Here is a 15,409-nt window from a genome sequence, read left to right as displayed (position 1 = left end):
TGTGTATGATCTAACATTAATAGGTCAATTATTCTTTAAATAATACGAATAAGTGACAAATTCATAGAAATTGATGAAATTCACCATCAAATATTCAAAAATTGACCCACCGGTCGAATATAGGAACCCGGTCGAGTAAGGGTATTTTACTTTATGCATGTAATATATTTTTCAGTGTTTAAATTTTAAATTTGTGCTCTTTTCCAAGAGAAATTTGTTGAGTATCCTACCCTATCGAAGTTTGTCATTTTACCAAAAAACGACCAAAAACGGTCGGTAGCTTTAGTGTTAAGAATAATAATTTTTGAATGCATATTTTGCAAAATATAGGGGAAAGTGCTCTCCCTTCGAACGTTCATACCTTCGAATAATGTGAATTTTCTTTTAGTTTTCCTAAGAGAATTACACATTTCTATTTAATATTAGTTAGCTTATCATTCAACTGTTGATAATTCCGTGATGATTTAGTATAAATCTCTTACGAAAAATAAAAGAAAATCACATTATTCGAAGGCATCAACGTTCGAAGGGAGAGCACTTTCCCCTACTATGCTCTCGATAGGGGAAAGTACTCTCACTTCGAACGTTCGTGCCTTCAAATAATGTGAATTTCTTTTGTTGAGTCGTCCGAAGGTAGTGCGCTTTCCCCTACTAAGTTGTATTTCTGTTCACAATCTTTCTTTTTAACGATCACAAAATCCAATTTGCAATTTCGGGGTGAAACTGCCCCACCTTCTCCTATTCTTTAAATTCAATTTATTATTAAGAACTGATTTGTTTTGTAAAATATAAGAATTACATTGATATTAGTTCACAAGCTAAAATATGATAAACATTGTAATTTCTCAATAGAAGAAATTAGACATGTGAATGTAGTTCAAGTAAGATACACGTGAATACCGCACAATTATCTCACTAATGATTGCAGCAAAAGTGATTGTAAAAATAAACCCATGAATCATCAATCTATTGGGATTTATTTCATTTTATGCTGGTGTTTTGGAAAACATTCATAAATATGTGACCGTGCTCGTGTCCTCAAAACCACATCTAATAAACTGATGAATGAGGAACCAGAAAAAAAAACTTCTCACGTCTTATCAGTGACGCCACCGCTGGGCAGTCTGCGTCACTGAAGAGTGCGAAAATTAACAGTGGCATAAGACGCCAGTAAATTTAATTAAATCTCTCACTAACATCTTATCAATCAAATTACTTTTATCAGCATTATGAAGCTTTTTTTTCGTACATATATATTCACACCGGATCGCCAGTGAATGCGGGGTGTTGCAAGGAAATGCTAATTGACTTTTTTTTTTCCATAATCCAACATCATCATTTGCAATGGTAATCTTACGCGGAATTTACCGCGAATGCGTGAGTTGCACACAAGAAGTTTGTAAAGATATTATTAAATTGAGAAGAATGAAAAAAACAATAAACTCACTGCTAATGGAAAGATGAATGAATTATTATTTTATGATAAGTGCTTCAATAAATTGCACACACACAACAGTCAATCTCCTCCATACCTTCCCCTTTTTTTCTCACTTGTGAGGATTTTTTATTGCACTTTTGTCTACACTTCAAATAGTACAGTGCTCTAGATGTGAGGAATTTCTGAGAGGAAAGGATGTGACGCACGAAAGGGCTTCAAGGTATAATAAAAACCAAAGATAAGTCGTATTGCCACTGTTTAAGATAAATTCCCTGCTATTTGGGTGTTCCAATTTGAGGACAGTCTTGAGCATCTGCTGCACGGGAAGATCGAACCCGAAAAAGGATTAATATGCTTGGTAGATTTTATACGTAAACTCTGTGCTTTTGAAATATTTTTAACTTTAATTTGAACGAAATTTTGTGTTAAAAGCATACTTAACGGGTTATGCCCTAGACAGACTTAACGATTTAAGCCGAAAAACGGCTTAGTGGGAAACTGATGGAAATGTAGTTAAATCTTTATTTAGATTATAATTACGTTAAGCTGTCTCTAGAAAAAAAATGCAATATTCAAAGGTTAACGAATTCGAAGACTGACTACCTACCCCCACCTATACCTAAAGAAATCCCGCTAGCGGTGCCCCCTAAGTTCCTTGAAAACTTATCGGTTTTCACATGATTTTTTAAAACTAGATTTGGGAAAAAATCAAGATCAAAGTAGAGTCGAAGAAATAATTATTGTCAATTTAAGGACTCAGGTCATGTCCTATTTCCATCATTCAGTAATAACCCTCCCGATTCGACAGCTCTTTTCGCTTGAGGTTTTTTTCTATACCGATTCGATGGTATATTAAATATAAATCATAAATTATTTTAATTGGTATCAAAATACTTTAGAAAGAATGTATTATAAATGGGAAGGGGTAATTTAAGTAAGTTATTTCGCTAGAGTATATTGACTTGTGTGGGGGTCACCTAATACCAGAAGTCAATATCTCTCACCGTTTGGCAGCCAGTATGGTGAGAAGTTAAAAAAAAATTGATAATGCATAGTGGAGTTCGAAACAATTTCTTTTTTATGTAATACCATTTTTCTCAATTGAAAAATTCAATTTCATCGGGATAAAAATGAAACAAATGCATCAATTTAAATTAATTTAAATTTTAAAATATTCTTTTACGGATCATTGAAGAATCTTTAAATATATATTTAATTTAAATATTTAATTTAAATTTAAATTAAATTCTAACTAATTTATAATTATTTACTAATAACTTCAAGCATTAAAATTCTTTACTACGATACAGTATGATTTTTCACAAAACAAATTACTTTTCTAATTATTTGAAATGAAAATATAAAAAAACATATTCTCACAATGCTTTAAAAAACATTAATTTTTAAGAGAATATTTTACTTTAATTTGGAAAATTAAAAAAAAAATACAATCTCACAAGACTTCACATAAGTGTTCTTAGCACAATTTTCTTTTCAATAAATTACATTAGTATTACACTTTAGGGAAAAGTAGCGTGCCTATGAATGCCGCAGCCTTTGAATGCTTCAATTTTTCTCTTATTTCCCAAAGCTAAAATTCCATTTTGTTAAGCGAAGTTAATAGAAAATAGTTAATACTAATAACTTTTGTTCATAAAGTAGAATTTATGCTTTGAAAAGTAAGAGAAAAATTTAAACATTCAAAGACTGCCGCATTCAAAGGCAGACCACTTTCCCCAACTAATTTTGTAAAAAGAAAAACTTCAAGTAAACTTAAAAAAGGAAACCTTAAGATGAGTTAAGCGACGCAACGGAATATAGGTTCAAAGAAGAAAAGTGTTTTGTGAAATTGATGTTCTATATGTTCTACTTATTTAATGGAAAACACGTCTTCTAAACAAATATTAATATTTCTAAATATTAATGTTTCGGTCAATAAGTTATAAAAAGTGAGCCCAATATATATCCAATTAGCTTTTAGGATAGTTCTAGAGGCGGTGAAATTCTTTTTAACCATCTGTTGATCAAATTTTCACTATTTCTAACGTTATGAATTTACTATTTCTTTTTAAAAAATCGTATTCTAAACCCAAGATTCAAAGAAATTAATCGCGAAGAGGTTCAATTTTAGCCAGTGCAATAAACAGAAATTGGTTATTTTTCATATTATATACAATCTTCTTAAAATTTTTGCCAGTTTGGTCCGAATTTTTTAATTATTTGGAGTTTGAATCCATCCAATTTGACAACTTACGCCCCTAAGAACCCAAATAGACTCAGGATGATCCTACAATATATTCAGCCTGTAAAAATTGGTAATGAAGATTTATCACAAACTATCATGTACTCATGGTTTAGGACCATCGATTAAATGTTCTCTCGGGGTGTTATCTATGAGTATGAGTGATGGTAGGATAGAGACAGAACTCTCGTCGCGAATCGATCAAGCTTCTGCAGTTATGAGGAAACGTTACAGAAGCGTGGTGAGGAAGGTGAGGAAGGCCGAGCTTAGGCGTTCGGCTAAATTATCGGTCTTCAAAGCTTGAGGTACAAGCTGCCAAGATGAGGTACTTCCGGGCGGTTAAAGGAATCACTCGTCGAGATCGAGTGAGGAACGTAGCCGTTCGTGAGTAGCTAAGCTAAAGAAGATTCCCCAGAAAAACTAAGCAAGCCAATGTGAGGAGACCTCGACCTGGGGGCAGACCTAGGACAAGGTAGCTGAATCAAATCCAGGATCTTACCATGGAGCACCTTGGGATCGAACCCGAACATCTTTCTGAAGTGGCGAAATGAAATTAACCGCATTAACTAACTTGTCTTTGTCGTCTCCATCAGTGCATCTCTTCAAAATATCCTTCACACTGCTTTTATACAGAATTCAATAAATTATTTTCTTTACATTTTAGACACGGTATTTTTTTGAGAAATTACATAGTTTAGAAATTATTTAACATAGTACCTGGATACAAGGCTTAATCCACAGTAAATTAGTGAGGAAGAAATTGGGAACAAGTGACAAAAAAACCGTAGATGCGGGTGACTTAGCTCCCCTGCTGTTTAGAAGCTTTTCTTTAATTCCATATCACTTAAGGATGACCTCGACGATTTAATCTATGTCCGATTGGTAAAAGTACCATTCTTAAGTACTAAAATTAAAGAAAATCTTACGAACAGCAGGGGGTAAAGTCCTCGCATCTACGGTAACATTTTTTTCGATCTTTCGGGATCGCAAATAGGGGAAAGTGCCCATGCTTTACACGGTCACAAGCTTTACAATTACTAAATTATCCCTATGTTTCCAAATAAATGCGGCTCTGCGATATATTTTAAACACAAGACAATTTCCCCTAGTTTTTAAAATATATATGAGATGAGTCACATTTATTGAAAAACATACGAAAAATTTAGTCATTGTAAAGATTGGGACCGTGAAAGCATGGGCACTTTCCCCTAAGCCGATATCACGATTTTTTGATCAATAATATCTTAGCTCAGGAATTATTTAATCGAGGTCCTACAAAAAGAATATTATAAATATGGACATTCTTTTAGTTTGTGATCATCCACAAAAATCGGATATCTACCGATTCTAAAATCAAAAAATTGTTTTTTCTCAGAATATCCATATTTTCCTTTGGGTATACACTCCAAAAAAATGCGAAAGTAAACCAGTTATATATCTTTCTAATTGTTCATTCTCAGCAGAATGTGACTCAGCAATCAAAAATTCAAAGAAGAATTTTATTTTAATTAAAAAGAAGTGAAGATTCCCCCAAAAAGCTTTTTTTTACCCCCCCCCCCCCCTTACCCTTGATATAGGTCTGAAGCCTATCGGCTTATTGTGAGCAAGATCCCATTACAATCAAAACACTTAACAATTATACAAATGTCCTTAATAAAACTCTATCAGTATCAGTTATATTCTAACGTCGTTACTATTTAGAAACGCTACAATCTTTTTCAAGGGACCTGGGCCCCAAAAAGCTATGCAAGCCATTGTGAGGAGACGTCGACCTCAGGGCAGACCTACTCTAAAAAAAATGTTTTGTCAAATTAACAAGACAGGTTTGTAAAAAGGATGTTCTTCCATAACAGAATATGGAAGTTTTGGCAAATCGGCGGCCAACTGGATCTTGTTAAAAGTTTGTCAAAAGGGTGTTTTTCCATATAAAATGCAAGAAAAAGTTTTGCCAAATTGCTAAATAACGTCCTTTTGACAAAATTTCAACAAAATCCATTTGTTCGTTTAACAAAACATTTTTTTCAGATTAGGACAAGGTGACTGAAACAAATTCACAATCTTGCCTAGGAGCGCCTTGAGATCGAACTCAAACATCTTCCTGAAGTTGCGAAGGATCGACAAGCATAGGCTGTTAATCTAATGGGCCCGCGACCCCAATATTGATAAGCGGTTGTTGAAAATAATGATGATGATGATAAAAAGAAGTAAATAATTTGCCGAAAATCCAAGAAGCTAAGTGGGGTTCATAACACAACCATTAGCACTATCTCAAACTGTTTGCCATACCGACAACTAAAGATCACTACTGAACTAGAGATCGATTCCAAGCAAGGATGACGAGGATGACTCTCTCAGGAGATCCAATACCAATTCTCCTTTGATGGTTAATTTATAGCGATATTTTCTCATTTATGATCCGTCGGTATATTTCTCATGCACACCACGTCGTACTTGAACTTGTACCTACTGACAACAAATATCACGATGCGCAATTGAATGCATTTCGGGTTTTTTATCTCAAACCAACTTGTGATTTTAATCAGTCCCGCAAACACACTCGATCGTTTCACGTGATCAATCCCTGAATGAGACACCCATAGTCACTAAATCATTCTTAAAAGTAATGTTTGTTCTTCATTTTCTCTAATTGCAATCACTTGAGATATGGGAATGGGCAATAAAGTGAATGAGAGGAAGAACTTACCGATTGTGATTAAATTGACACGGCGGATCTGTTCACACGATCACAAAGTATCCTTTAGTGTGGGCCATCAGAATATCTTCACAGAATTTTAGATTTTTACACTATTTTTGTTTTTTTGTTGTAGGTTTGCATTTGTGAATTACTGATGTGATGTGGTCCATGAACTGTTCTTTAAAACGTTTCTTACTTTGCTTAATGTTTTTTGTCAAAAAGGAAATTACGAGAAAAAAAATCACTGATTAAATTTAAAAGGCACTAACTTTGAGGCACATTGATAGTTTTAAAAAAGGCGCAAAGTTGCCGGACTGCGCGGTACAAGAGCTGAGCAGCAACTGCTGAATGATGGATCGTGAGTGAGGAAGTGGAGCGTCAGGTAAATCCGATTCGTTGCTGCTGAGGTGAAAAGAGAGGAGGTATACTCAGGTGTGTCGGCGTCGCGGGGTAGAAGCCCCACCTTCGGCAACATTTTTTACCTCACCATTTGTTCTGGCCCCTCATTCGGCATCAGCCAATCGTCACAATCAACCTGGAAGCACAACTTCATTCTCTGCATCTCACCTGGTTGTCTCACTTCAACGTCTACCCCAGTGGCTTTTGGCGCGACAGGGAAGGATGTTGTTCGGCATCAACGACAAATATTGATACTTCCATTTGTACTCAAGTTGTTCTCCCACGCTTCAATTCACCGCCGGTTTGCCGCCAAGTGATATTTCATGTGTGTTCAGGGTATTAGCATGATTCCCGCGTAAATTTTGTGTCTCTCTCTCCTTAGGAGAGATGATTGTTTCTCCATGTCTGGGCATTATTTTTCTCATATGTGGACTTTGGCAAACAAATTGAAGTGCCATCGAGGGTGGAGCTCTTTTTGCCGTGATATAATAAAAATCTACCATCGATGGTGTGTGAGATAGGCATGAAGAAGTAAAAAAAAAATACAACATAAAAAATCTCCATTAGACACCAATTAAACCAACCTCTACCACTTAAACTTCTTCGAGATATAATTTAATTTTATGCCTATTGACTCTTTCTATATAGTTTTCCTTTTTATTCAACCAAAAAAAAAAAAAGAAACGCGGTCCAATAAAGATTTTTCCAACATTCTTATAGCCCAATATCATTCTTCACCTTTCTCATGTGCTTTTTGGAAAACCATGGCAATTTATTCATCCGCAAGAACACATTTTATCCATTTGCAATAGAACTCTCTGTGGCCAAGAGGGAGAAATTAAATGATGTTAATCAACAATATGTTAGCGCTACATTAAATTTGTATATTTAATCGACAATAATGGATTTATTATGACAGGATGTTAAATAATATTCTGCACGTAAAATACTTGTAATGGATATGAGATTGGATTTTAATATTTCAATCCACATAGACCATTAATGATAATTTTGTGACTTTTACAGCCATGGACATTGGTGATTTCTCTCTTAGATATACTCAATTAATATCACAAAAATTCATTCAACATGTTTGTCTTGCTCTTTGCCAAATTAAATGTTTGATAGACATTAATGATTACTTTTTTTTCGCTGGATTGTATTAACCACGTGCCTCTTAAGGGTAATTTTCAACTATTTTGTTCTAGTTCTTAACCAAAAAACATTGTTATATCTCACCTTCAATTAGCTAGAACATACTTTTACAATTAAAATCAAATAATTTGTATCAAAAATAGTACAATTTTAATTCTAATATTATGATACTGTTCTATGGGGGCACTTTCGCACATTACGTACATTTTATCGTACTGAAATTTGTTTAGTTTAACCCTTTAAAGACGAATGGGACACCGATGTCCCCAAAATAAAAATAACTTTCATAGTCAAAAAATAGCTTTTGTTTTTGGGATACCGGTATCCCACTCATCCTTAAAGGGTTAAAGTTTTAGTTCTACAAATTGAATGTGCGAATTTACCTTAACTCTTTAAGAACGATTGGATGACCAGTATCCCAAAAAAGTTCCTACAACCTTCTAAAAAACTATGTTTTGCTATAAGTCGGAAAAGTGATCTTTTGTTACCTTCAATTATTGAACCTGTCATCCTTAAAGGGTTTAAAAAAAGAAACTCTGCAGACAAAAGTCTTAACCATTTTACTGATTTTTTGTTAAGTGGAAGTGGGGCACCTTTGAAATTGGGGATTTTCTCCTATTTTTAAATGAAATTAAGCCATATAATAACGTAATTTAGCTCCTTATTCTGTTTGCGGAGCTAAATCATATCATGATGAGGCTCAATTCCATTTAAAAATAGGGGAAAAATGCCAATTTCAACGCTGCCCCAATTTCAAATGTGCCCCACTTCCCCCTACTATGTTTCCCTGCTCAAACTTTCTTAAAGTTTTACACAAGTAATGGAATCTAAAAGAATCTGAATAAATAAAATCAATAAATCAATGAAATAATGTTGTACTTTAAGACATTTATACAAAGAACTTCTCATCCCTGATCCTAAATTCTGCGTGTGATAGTTTGGGTTGATCTTTTCCTGCCAAATTTCACAGATTAAATATTCTATAAGATCAACCTGAGTATAATTGGAGCTTTGGGACAATATAAACCAGTGTTAAGCTCAGATAGACTTATCGTAGCTGACATTCTTTACAGGCAACTTCGGAGTACTTACTACTTGGGGTGCTTGCAACTCGGAATGCTTGAATTCGATTATACGTTCAATTTTGAAGGCACAGAATCGCGTTGAGCAAACTGTTCTTGATGGTCGAAATGGATAAAATTAACTCGACGTGATACTCTACCCCCAAAATTCAACGTACAATTGAATTTTCAAGCACTTCGAGCTGCACCCCGAAATTGCCTATAAAGAATCTCAGCTACCGTAAGCTTAACTGGGCTTATCACTGGTCATTTTCTATTTTAAATAGTCTGAATCTGAAGACCAACAAAAAAAGTTCATTGAAATCGGTTAATAAAGATCAGAGATAGAGTCCGGTAAATTTCGGTAGTAAGGGTAAAGTCGGGGTACAGTGGGGTGGAGTAGGGATGGATACGACCTATCGTTAGAAAAATCTCGGTCTCAGATACAAAATACTAAAATTTCACCGAAATCGCTTAATAAACACCGAAGATATGGTCCGGTCAGGTCAGTGTTGGAAAGCTCTTGACCTCAGCTACAACATATTAAAATTTCGAAGTTTCGAAAATAAAATTTTCGATTAATCGGACCATTTCTTAAATCGGATGAAAATAAGGTGTTAAAATAGTTATAGCATTTAAGGAGAGCTTTCCAAATCACCAAAATTTTTCAAATTCTGACAATTAGAACCAGAGATATGGTCATTTGAAAATTCGACTTTTGACCCTTCCTAGTTTGGATCTGGGAGGTGGGGGGTTAAGTTTTTCTTTTAATCGAAAGCTCTTAGGCCTAACTATAAAATACTAAAATTTGAGCCCGATCGATGCTATAGAGGCTGAGTTATGAGAAAACTAAATTTTGTGGTGTTCCAAAATAGCGAAAGGGAAGGGGGGTGGGGGTACGGATCTGATATCACCATCTGATGTCGTCCACCTGATATTTGGCTTTTGCAAAAACCGCTTGTCGATATTTCTTTACGTTTTCTCGCCAGCAGCGTTTGTAGCGTAGCATCGGCCGGACGCCCACAAAAATCGATTTTTGACAGGTATGGTACGATATTTTGGCTGCCACCGGAAAATAATATAAGAAAATTGAAGAAATAAAACGAAAATGCGATAAACAGTGAGCAAAACTAAAAAAACTGTACGAATGATTAATTGTACAGTTTTTTAGCTCACCGTTTATCGCATTTTCGTTTTATTTCTTCAATTTTCTTATATTATTTTTATCTAGTGCCACAGAATATAATGCCCTAGACACACTTACGACTTAAGCCGAGAGACGGCTTAGTGGAAAATGATAGAAATGTGGTTTAATGATTATTTCGGATATAATTACGCTAAGTCGTCTCTCGGCTAATCCTCAAGTCTGTTAAGGGCCTAAGATAAGGTAATACGGTAATTGAGAATTTGCGTAAAGATTGCAACGAAAACGCGTAAATTAAGGAAGAACGGTGAGCAATGACTGTCAACATGATTCTGCCCTAAATCCAAAATTAAGGCCCGATCTGACAAGGTCGGATTTCACTTCGGACAACAAAAGCTGCAATTGTAAAGAATCTCAGCTAAAGGGAACACACTAATATTCTTGAATTAACAGTTTTAATCATTTTCTGAATAATTTAACAGGTCAATTTTTTATGAGTACGCTCTGTAAATTCTTTTTTTTCTGGATTTTTTTTACCAAAGAAAAATCGGAAAAATATTAAAGTGTTTCCAGAGGTTTCGGTCCAATCTAGCTAGGTCTAACAAAATTAACTAGACATAAAGATATAAATATTATGAAATGGTGATGTAGGGTGGAATAACCGGCTATCGCCATGTTTAGGAAAAAATTAGATTCATTTAATCATAACTTTTGAATCCTACTTAGTCCTAAAGTTACTTAGATGTATTGGCTCTAGATACGTGAAAACAATAATCCTAGAACATAACGCTGGACTACTTAAAAAAACTGATTTTTATTAATAATGCAAAAATAACCATTTCGTCGCCACTTTTTACCACTTTTCGCCAGTTTTGTAAAATTTGTAACCACTTCTCGCCACCCACTTGAAAAGAACCACACTCGGTTATTTTAGGCAATGCTATGAAAAGAATACATTCACCATTTCTCTTTCCTTGTGATCACTTTATTATTACTCTCTTTAAATGATTTTTCTTCACTTTTATTTAAGAAATCAAATTATGGGGCTTTTGCAGAAAGTAAACAATGCCGATTTGACAACTGAGAATATACGAAGTGAAGTTAGCGTCGCCTATTGAAAAGATATGGCGACAGGTGGTAAAATCAATTCCAGAATATTACCACTTCTCGCCATGCCTCATTTTTATACAAAAATAATATAAAATGAAATATTAATTGACTAAATACAAATTTTATGTATTCCACAAGTGCAATTAAATATTCAATAGACAAATTATTTACCCAAATAGGTATTTTTGGCCTGATGAAAATTTTACGACACTTAGTACATTTGGTAAGAGATGTTGGATTCGATGCACTTGCTGAAAATATTGCTACAAAAAGTGATCAAAATCGTGAATCCAAAACGAATAATTATTATTTTTCGATTCTATGCGTAGAAGCAGAAACAATACAAAAAAATTGCGACTCATTTATTTCATGAATTGCGAAAAATAGCGATTTCAATGTAAGTGGCGAGAAGTGGGGCACTGGCGAGAACTGGTGATTCCACCCTAAAATATGAAATGGAGGTCAATATAATCTATTAACTATAAAAATTGTTTATGTTTCCTGACCTCCTCAGGGATAATAGATTTAAACAAAATTTTGAAAATATAAGGTTTTGAGAAAAATGGTTGTTAAGCATTCCAGCTATGTGAAATGTTCGAATTTGTGATTGAGACGCTACTCAAAAGAACTTTTTGTCTGTAGCCATATAATTTCTTTTTTTTTTGTACTATAAGAAATCATAATACTTTAAAAACAAGTAAACAATCATATAGATTTTGAATTAAAGCAATAGAGAATTTTATATTTTCTCTTTAACCGTATTAAAAGCTTTTTATTAGGTATATTACAGATTAGGTATCTTTTTTGATTACCATAATTTTATTTTACTGAATAAATTTAATTTTTTTGCATGCTAAATGTTTTTTGCCTAGATAAAGCAGCTAAATTAAAAACAATATCATACTCAATATCTTTTATACTCACAATCTGAAAAACAAGAGATTTGTCTACCAATAAACTTTACAGAGTATCATAGTCATAAATTTAAAGAATGACTTTTGAGAAATCCATCAACACCCAGAAGCTAATTTTCAAAAGGGACTCCCAAGGAGATAATAAGAAAAAAATGGCACACAGATCATTCGCATCAATGCGAATGGTTGGCATGTGTAAATATTTAAGAGGAGTAATTCGCCAAGTCATTAAACTTTAATTTGTATTGACATGACCTTCCATGCGGCAGATTGTGCCTCCAATATTGAGGTATTTGGATTGGAAATAAGAAACACGATGGATGGAAAAGTGGATTAAAAAATTGATTTAGATTTTTAACAATATATTGGATGATTCAGCTCTTCTTTCCTATCGACATTTTGAGTATTTGTCTGCCATTGAAAATGTTGTTACAATCCATTGAGGGAAAAACAAGCAATTAAGGCAAATTCAAATCGAATTGTGTGACTACTGACTTAGATTAATAAATTCTTCGCCTTTTTGTGCCTAAGATTCCATCGAATGAACTCATATATATAGGAAAATTTGTCTTCTTTTATTTGGACGTCCCCCATTGAATGATTCGAAATTGTGTTAACGTCTTATGAGCTACTGTTTCTCTATTGTGCAGAAAAATTCCACGTGAAATTGCTTCAGTAAATAGAATGCACGATCAATTGAATTGTGAAAAATGATGTCTCTTAATTGAGTCTTCCTCAAATTTACCTCTAATATTACTTCTTTCACCCTCCTCTTCCTCCCCCTTTTCCTTTGCAAACAAAGAGCCAAATTTGTTAGACAAAGCATCTTAAATGATTTTTATCAAATACAATTTCCACGTTAAATTACTCCATCTTCAAGTACAGAAAGACACATTAACTCTAAAATTTCAAACTATAAAATTTTAATTTGACTCTACCCTGAGTAAATGTGACCTGTTTAATTGCTGAAAACTATTGTAATTTACGCTTTGATGGAAGAGTTAGACAAACAAAAAAATTAATATTCCCTAAATGTTCCACACTTAAATGTCTCTTTAATGACTTCTCATGTCAATTAAATTGGATGAAAAATTGAAGAAATGCTTCGCGGTGAAAAGAACTTGAGTGTCCGGAAAAGATTGTTCCAAAAGTATACCAAATAAGGCACTCCACTTTGAGTCAAACATGAAACTTTTTGGAAAACAACCCAGGGGTTGTTCAGTCCCAAAAAAATGCTAATTTATCTAACTGTTAAAAAGGCATTTAATTAAATTTAAAACGGTATTTTTTAACAATCAAATGTTTTGTATATAATTTTTGCATACTACTTAAACATGCATTATGTCCATGATCTCCAGGACACTTTTAGAGCATATTTTACTGCTCGAACTCCACGGAGAATGCAGTATATAAATCCCTCGATTTTTCATCCCCCAAAATTTCCACCTACCTATTTTTTCATAACATTTTTGGATTTGTTTTAGAGATTACCCAGGCGGATATTTCACTGTACAAAAATACCGTTGAACCATTCCTACTTACGGTTTATCAAGGTCAAAGATTAAAAAAGCTCATATATGAGAGCGTATCTTTCATCCGAATAGTATCATGTTTTAGGCTCGTTGGAAAGGTCTTGGAATTTCCGAAAAAAAACTGAACCGATTCCAATCGATTTTGAACCGGTAATGAACTGGTCATAAACCGATAAGTAATTTCGTCCGAAAATCAACTTTATCACACTTTAAACTAGTAGATTTTTTTTTAGTGATTTATGAAGCGGTTTAAATCAGTTGAGAACCGGTAAACGGTAATGATGCGAAAGTACTTTTGAGGTATAGCATCCAAGTCACTTATTCGAGCACTTTGCGAAACCTGGGATGCTTCCTCCTGCTTTCCTGGATACTACCTCTTTTTCGTACACTCAATATTAACAATTTTCAAGCAACTATTAACATATAAAAACTCAAAAAAATATAAGGTTATTCATCAATCAATGACGAATATGAACCTGTCGTAATTGATACAGATTATAAAAAAATATAGGTTAAAATTACAGAGAATTTAGTTGTTACGACAAATGCACATGATTGAGCAAATAAAATAGCAAACTTTTTACCTTTTAAGTTAAATAGCGCTAATTTTAAATAAAATTAATTTAAATAAGTTTTTTTTGTAAGAAATTCTGGAATTCAATTCTTTGTTCATTAATGAACTTCCTAGAGAGAAGAAACGGCGGATTATCCAAAGCTTTTTCACGTCTTGGGCTGTTTTGTTTTCCTTTTTGTTTTTATTATTTTGCTTTTTCTTTTGTAAACTCTTTTTGGGTGATGTAGATGGCTCATACAATCTGAGAAAGAGTTTTCCGCCGTTTTCACTCTGAAAATTGGTTACCAACGCTAAGACGGCGGTGGCCGCTATTACTCAAATATGAAATTCTTTAAATTCTACTTCTGAAATATGCTTTCAAGAGCACTATAGTTCATAAGCAGTTATATATAACAAAAATAATAATAATAATAATAATAATGAATTCATTTTAAAATAAATTAAGAATAAAATGCGAATTAAAAAAAAATAAATATAACAAAAAATCACCAACACTTAACGACGAAATTGAGATGTTTTTCAAAAGTAACGTGAGAAAATATCAAAATTTCAAAATAAACAGGATTCCGAATTACCCCATCTTACCCTAATAAGGAATATTTCATTTTTGGATTCTAGATGAACGAATTCCGAGAAATCTTGTCCACCGAAAATCATGTTTTTTTTTTCAAAAAGGTCTCCGAAAACGCCGAAAACCAAGGCTCAGAGGCTGAATTTTAAAAAAGATTTAAATAAAAATTTTAGAAATTAGAAAAATCAGAAAAGAGATATGCCGTTCTTTGTCCATTTTGACCCGCATAAACCCTTAAGTCAAGTTTAAATATTTTTTATAATGGTTTAAAGTGGAATAGTGCATTTGATATCAGTAGCAACCTTATATCATGGCACTTATGGCATGTTACACAATTCCAATTCATCAATAATTTAGTTTCAATAACTGATTCATGACGACACGGTACGCAAATTAGGCAATTTTAGACATTTTATTTCTGCGCAATTGATATTGCAATTGATCGAAATATCCTAATTGCTGCCAGGGAAAGATTGTTAGTTACTTTAGTTTTTCAATGACGTGGGAAGAATATTCCGAAAGCGGTGTAAATATATTTTATTGCTCTTTTCTCCCTTCATGGAAAGGTATAGAA

General features: G+C 33.5%; 1 protein-coding gene across 1 annotated transcript in view; it reads right to left on the bottom strand.

The window, feature by feature from the left end:
- Nucleotides 1-15,409, bottom strand: part of LOC129808017 (homeobox protein aristaless) — a 156,389-nt gene that overhangs the window by 87,959 nt on the left and 53,021 nt on the right. Inside the window, exons 4-5 of the mRNA XM_055857663.1 lie at nt 6,858-7,270; nt 6,385-6,777 (exon numbers count right to left, since the gene is read on the bottom strand). The gene's annotated coding sequence lies outside the window, so the exon portion shown is untranslated. The remainder of the gene's footprint in view (nt 1-6,384; nt 6,778-6,857; nt 7,271-15,409) is intronic.

The sequence above is a fragment of the Phlebotomus papatasi genome, chromosome 3, assembly GCF_024763615.1.
Source record: "Phlebotomus papatasi isolate M1 chromosome 3, Ppap_2.1, whole genome shotgun sequence".
In the NCBI taxonomy this organism is placed as follows: domain Eukaryota; kingdom Metazoa; phylum Arthropoda; class Insecta; order Diptera; family Psychodidae; genus Phlebotomus; species Phlebotomus papatasi.
The sequence above is the reverse complement of the archived record's forward strand: the minus strand, read 5'-3'. Positions and strand labels throughout refer to the sequence as shown.